Source organism: Nicotiana tabacum, chromosome 17, assembly GCF_000715075.1.
Source record: "Nicotiana tabacum cultivar K326 chromosome 17, ASM71507v2, whole genome shotgun sequence".
Classification (NCBI taxonomy): domain Eukaryota; kingdom Viridiplantae; phylum Streptophyta; class Magnoliopsida; order Solanales; family Solanaceae; genus Nicotiana; species Nicotiana tabacum.
Window position 1 is genome coordinate 78,413,803 of NC_134096.1, and position 7,937 is coordinate 78,421,739.

The window sequence follows — 7,937 nt, forward strand, 5'->3', positions numbered from 1 at the left end:
TAACACCTAGAACTACGAATTTAGCACCAAATCAAATGAAATTCTCAAGAACACTTTAAAATCCCTATCTTCTCAACTGGACGTCCGAATTACGTCAAATCAACTCCGTTTCTCACTAAATTTCACAGACAAGTCTTAAATATCATAATGAACTTGTACCGGGTTCCTGAACCAAAATACGGACCCGGTACTAACAATGCCAAACATCAATCAATTCTTAAAAATAAATAATTTTTAGACTTTGAATTTTTATCAAAAATTCATAACTCAAGTTAGGGACCTCCGAATTCGATTCCGGACATACGCCCAGGTCCCATAATTCGATACGGACCTAACGGGACCATAAAAATATGTATCCGTGCCCGTTTATCAAAAATATTGACCGAAGTCAAATAAAATTAACTTTTAAGGCATCAATTCTTATTTTCATTAATTTTCAACATAAAGCTTTCCGGAAACATGCCCGGACTGCGCACGTAAATCGAGGAGGGTAAAAATGAGATTTTTAAGGCTTAAGAGCGCTGATTCAAGTTCTAAAATATAAGATGACCTTTTGTGTCAACACATAAATGAAACCCAGTAAGCTGAATAAACTGAAATAATGTAAATAAACTAGGGGTGGCAAGTGGGCCGGGCCCGGTCCTAAGTGGGCTTCGCGGACCCGGTCCTAAGTGGGCCGGTCCTATGAGGTCCGGTCCTGGGCTTCGCGGGCTTATTGCTGGAACCGGCTCGGGACCGGGACCACGAACTAACGGGCCCGGGTTAAGTGGCCCGGTCCCGGGCCTAAACGGGCCCAAACGGGCCCAACAGAAACTTTTTATTTTTAATTTTTTTTTATAGAAATTAGAGAAAAAAATAGTAATAAAGATATATAAGCTATATTCGATTTATATACTATATATACATCTTAAAATATATATATACTATATTATATATACATAGTATACATCTTAAAATATACTATATATACATCTTAAGATATACTATATATATATATATATATATATAGTATAGTATAGTAGATCTTAAGATATATATATATATCTTAAGATATATATACATCTTAAGATATATAAGCTCATATATATATATATATATATATATATATATATATATATATATATATATATATATATATAGTTATATACACACTATACTATATATACATAGTATATTCGATATACTATAGTATATATACATATATATATATATAAGCTTATATATATATACTATACTATACTATATATACATCTTAAGATATATAAGCTATATTCGATTTATATACTATATATACATCTTAAGATATATATATATATATATATATATATATATATACACACACACACACTATACTATATATACATAGTATATAAGTCATATTCTATAGTATACATCTTAAGATATACTATATATACATCTTAAGATATATATATATATATACACACACTATACTATATATACATAGTATATAAGTCATATTCGATAGTATACATCTTAAGATATATATAATATATATAGTAAGATGTATATATATTATAGTATAGTATAGTATATACTATATATACATCTTAAGATATACTATATATACATGTATATCTACTATATATATCTAGTATATCTAGTATACTATGTATATATAGTATATCTTAAGATGTATATATAGTATAGTATATATAGTATATCTTAAGATGTATATATAGTATATCGAATATAGTTTATATATCTTATGAGATGTATATATAGTATAGACTATAGTATAGTATAAATATAAGCTTATATGTATACTATACTATACTATAATATATATACATCTTACTATATATAAGCTATATTCGATTTATATACTATATATACATCTTAAGATATACTATATATACGATTTATATACTATATATACATCTTAAGATATATATATATATATATATATATATATACACACACACTATACTATATATACATCTTATATATACACACACTATACTATATATACATAGTATATAAGTCATATTCGATAGTATACATCTTAAGATATATATAATATATATAGTAAGATGTATATATATTATAGTATAGTATAGTATATACTATATATACATCTTAAGATATACTATATATACATGTATATCTACTATATATATCTAGTATATCTAGTATACTATGTATATATAGTATATCTTAAGATGTATATATAGTATAGTATATATAGTATATCTTAAGATGTATATATAGTATATCGAATATAGTTTATATATCTTATGAGATGTATATATAGTATAGACTATAGTATAGTATAAATATAAGCTTATATGTATACTATACTATACTATAATATATATACATCTTACTATATATAAGCTATATTCGATTTATATACTATATATACATCTTAAGATATACTATATATACATGTATATCTACTATATATATCTAGTATATCTAGTATACTATGTATATATAGTATATCTTAAGATGTATATATAGTATAGTATATATAGTATATCTTAAGATGTATATATAGTATATCGAATATAGTTTATATATCTTATGAGATGTATATATAGTATAGACTATAGTATAGTATAAATATAAGCTTATATGTATACTATACTATACTATAATATATATACATCTTACTATATATAAGCTATATTCGATTTATATACTATATATACATCTTAAGATATAAAAGACAAAAATATTGTAAAGAGATATTCAAATCAATGCGTTATATTTTAATTATAGCATTAAAAATCATGGCAATATCTTTCTTAGTCTTCCTCCCCCTATGGAATGAGCACAACAAGGTGCTAATACCACCATTGAGAAGAAAAAGAAACTAATCAAGATGTGCCAAAATACAAGTTACATATTAATTTACATGGTATCTCTTACAAATTTCATAAATCCTTCAAGGTCCGGAGGAATTTCCGTTGGTGGTGGCGAAAATGAAGCTTGCTCATCACCGCTTCCAGGCGAAGCATCATCCTCCGCAAGTTCAGCTAGCATTTCTTCATAAGCTTCGTCTACCTCTGGTTGTGATTCAGCAAGTCCAAAATTTCTTCTTTCCGAACGGATCCAATCTCTGAAAAGTACTGATTTTTCCAAGCTCTCCCTCATAGACGCTCTATAATCACCGAGTTGAAGTCTTGCTTGACTGAAAGCGCTCTCTGATGCCACTGTTGAAGCTTGAATAGTTAAAATATCTAGGGCCATCCTTGAAAGAATCGGAAAGTGTTTTTCTTTGTCCTTCCACCATTCCAAAATATTAAAGGAGCCGTCGGGATTCACTTCCTCAATTCCCTGTGACAAATAAATTTCAAGCTCATTTAGTTGTGAAAAATCACTAGTACTAGAACCTTGAGAACCCCTGAACCCTTGCCCAAGCACTAAGTGCTCTTACTCCCGCAGTTCTTTTAGATGATTGAGAACTAGAAGAAGAAGGAGTTGGAACATTTGGTCTAGCATGATCTAATGCAACTTGATAAGCATTATAAATAGTTTGAACATTTATTTTAATTGAGGCTATTGTGTTCGGAAGTTTAGACAACTCCTCATCTTCAAGTGCTAAACCATTATAAACAGTTTCATACCAAAATTGAGGACCTCCTAATTTCATAGTAGGATTTAACAATGCAGCAATACCATAAATAGGGAGAATAGGAAAAAAATATTTTTTAAACTTTTTTCTCATGGAATTAATAGCAAGTTGATAAATTTCCCCACCATCTGAAAAATGATCAAACAAATTTGCAAGTTCTGCAATATAAACTAAACAGTTAGAAATAGTAGGATAATATTGCCCAGAAAATTCATTTGTAGCAATATGGAATTTTTCTAAAAAATCTACAAGCATTTTAACATTAGCCCAATCCGCATTTGTAAGGTGCTCATCATCATCACTTACATGAGCATTAAACGTTGAGTTTATGGGGTTTCTATATTCATATGCAATAACTAAACTTTCATACATGTAATTCCATCTAGTTGGACAAGGTTTAGGAACCTTTCTTTCTCTTAGGCCATATTCATCGAATCTTTTAAAATATTCTCTAAGTCTACTTCTACGATTTGAATAAAAAAGCCAATTAAGAGCCATTTTAACTTTTTCAATTTCAACATTTAAAATTCGCATGCCATCACCCACAATTAAATGGTAAATATGACAAATACATCTAACATGAAAAATATTACTAAATACAGGACTTAGTATCGTGGTAAGCAAGGCTACAACATTTGTGTTACTAGTAGCATTATCCATTGAAACTGATATTATTTTATCACTAATGCAAAAATATCTACAAATATCCGCAATCGTGCTAGAAATAAACTGCCCTGTGTGACGTGAATTAATTATTCTATAAGCAATAATGCGCTTTTGCATTATCCAATGCTCATCAATCCAATGACTGGTAACAGTAAAGTAATCACAGTCATTACCACTTCTACCAATATCTGTTGTAATAGCAAGACGACAATTTATATGAGTAAATAAATAGCGCAAATATTGTTCATATTCATGTTTATATTTATAAATATCACTATTTACGGTTGTGCGAGGAAAACCTTTATAAGTAGGATTATAAATTTTTCTAATATAATGCACAAAGTGGGGGTTAGAAGGAAAACTATAGGGTAAGCACATAACAGTGACCATTTTTGCCAATTCTTCCCGATCTTTTTTTGGATCATAATATAAAATACCACCGGTAACAGTGTTAATTCCCGGTTAAAATTGATTTGACCCGGTACTAAGGTCAGCCTGACTAGGTGCACTTGTCCCCTCAGCCAAAGCTTTCATACGAAAATATCTAGCTTTATCTTGAGGGTGTAGCAATATGTGTCTAGTCAAACTTTCCGTCCCTCCCCCGACTTCCAACATATTGAAAAACTAACTCTTTGCCACAAGTTTTACACTTAGCCCTATTTTTTTCTCTTAGTTGAGTAAAAAATTTCCAAACAAGAGATGTTTCTGCCCGTTTAGAAGGTTGTCTAGAAAAAGTAGGGGCACTAATAGGAGGGTCAGATGGGGGATCATCTAGATTATTATTAGTTGGGTTAACTTCAGGAGCAGGACTAGTGGGTGTATCATCATCCGGTTGCGTTTCATCAAAATCTATTTCTTCATCATCATTTTCATCAATAGTTGGATTACCATAAAGAGCATTCATATATTCATGGTTTAATTATTCACCGGGTGCTATATTATGGAAAAATTGACTCTCGATAAATTGTAATAAACTATTATCGCTATCAAGAATAGGAGGTGTAGGACGGGTAATATGTTTGGGTCGGAGAGCCGGGGAAAGTGAAGGAGGAACATATTAGCCACTAGATTCACCACTCTTCGATTTTTCCTTATTTTTACTAAACATATTTTTTAAGGAATAAGCCATCTTAATTAATCAAGCAAAATAAATAAAACAAATAAAATTATAATATTAAAACTTAAGAGTTGGAACGAGTTTACCGAATTGACGAACAACTTGTTGGAAATTGATTATCGTTGAAGATTTCAATTCACCAACTTCACAATTGTTTCACAAATTGTAACAATAAAGTAAGCAATAGTAAAAGTAAATTAGAGAGAGATTGTGATAGATTGATGATTTTGTAAGAAAAAATAAAAGAATGATGGGGTATTTATAGTTGAAAATAGGGAAAAAGTATAATTATAAAAAGTTTAGGATTAAAACAAAGTTGAGGGGTTAAATGGCTATTTTTGACAGCCCAACGGCTATTTTTGACAGTCCAACATTTTTTTTTTAAATTTTTTTTTTTTTAAAAAAATAAATAGCCATTGGGCCCGCTAGGCCCTCTAAGGGACCGGGCCGGTCCCGGTCCGGTCCCGGGCCTGGCGAGCCCAATCATAGGACCGGCCCATGAGACCGGACCAGGCCCGCTAAAATCGGACCAAACGGTCCTGGCCCGTTTAGCCGTTTGGCCCGTCTGGCCCGCGGTCCAGGGCCTAGACCGGCCCACTTGCCAGGCCTAAAATAAACTAATAAATGGTGACATCCAAATATAATCCCAAAACTAGTGTCATGAATACATGAGCGTCTAGGACACTACAAATAACGGTCTAAAATAAACATAATTGTCTAAATCAAAATACACCCCTAAAATGAAGCAGAAGGAGACTTCAGGACTGTGGACGCCGTGCAACTATACCTTAAGTCTCCACTGATAGCTAGATCCGAGCAAGTCTACTGAACGCCACTGGGACCAACTCAAAAATCTGCACAAAAAGTGCAGAGTATAGTTTGAGTACAACCGATCTCATGTACTCTGTAAGTGCCGAGCCTAACCTCGACGAAGTAGTGACAAGGCTAAGGCGGGCTACTTACAATAACTTGTACGTAGTATAATAATAGTAACAGGGAAGGAAAACAAGAAATGAAAATAAGGTAGTTAATTTATGAAAAATATTCAATCCTTGCAATCACAGAACCCAGAATAACCGAATTCACAATTTCATGTAACAATGTTGGAAACCAACACGATAACAACAATGAATACGACATACACAAACCGTTGTGGCGCGCAACCTGATCCCACCGTACACACACAATCCTCTTTTATTTCACCATAGCATCATTTATCAATATCAAGAATCACGTAAAATCCATTACGGCGTGCAACCCGATCCCACCATATCATCATAATCAAGGTCATAATCCTCCCTTATTTCACCATGTCATAATGTATCAATATTAAGTATTACGTAAACAACTGTTGCGGCGCGCAACCTGATCCCACCATATCATTATAATCAATATCAAAATCCTCTTTTATTCTATCATATCACAAACGTTGCAGCATACAATCCGATCCATAAATATTATAATTAAAAGTAATCAATTCAATAGCTCAGTTTACAAGAATTTCTGCAATTAAGAGATATGAAAGCAAAGCAATAAAGGAACCGCGTACTAATCGAAGGAATGCTACAAATAATAAAAAAGCAACAAGACAAGCTAAGTACCTGACAATTAAGGTGTGTAAGTAAGACAACTAAGGCAAGTAGCAATTAATCGCAGACTCATGGAAGGAACGAACAATTCAATACAAGAATATTTAATGACAAGTAACAAATTACAGTATAGAAAGCAATTAAAGCATGTAACAGTTAAGTCATGGAATGAGATAATTCATGAAATACGAAGAAATACATGAAAGCAATTATTTTGACGGCGTATATACACTCGTAACCTCGCATATACGCCATTTTACACGTAATTCACATAACATAGAGTTCAAGGGTTCCTAATTCCCTCAAATCAAGGTTAAACCCAACACTTACCTCACTTCACAATCAAATCAAGCTCAACCGGGGCTTTTCCTCTCAAATTTGCCTCCAACACAATCGAATCTAACCAAAATCGACTTAATATAATCAAACAATGCTAGGGAAATCAATTACAATAGATAAAGCAGAGATCATTACACTTTTCCCAAAAAGTCAACAAAAGTCCACCACTGGCCTGCTTGGTCAAAATCCGAGATTCGAACCAAAACACAACTATCCATTCACCCCCGAGTTCCATTATGTGATTAGTTTCGAAATCCAACCTCAATTTGAGGTCAAAATCTCAATTTTACAAAAATTCTCAATTTTACCCAAATTCCTATTTTTCTACCATGAAAGAACATAGATTAAATTTTAGGAATCAATGAGTGTTGATGAAAATGGAAGAAAACGAGTTAAAATATACTAATCTATGAAATGGGGATGAAATGCTTCTTCAAAATCGCCTCTAGACTGAGTTCTAAAGTGGAGATGGTGAAAAATGGGTTAAATCCCCATTTTTAGAAGTTTTAAAGACCGAGCGTCTGGTGTTCTTCGCGTTCGCGAAGCACCTGACGCATTCGCGAAAAGCACTGGCCAAAAGGCCATCGCGATCGCAGTCAACTCTTTGTGTTCACGAAGGCTTAGCCCC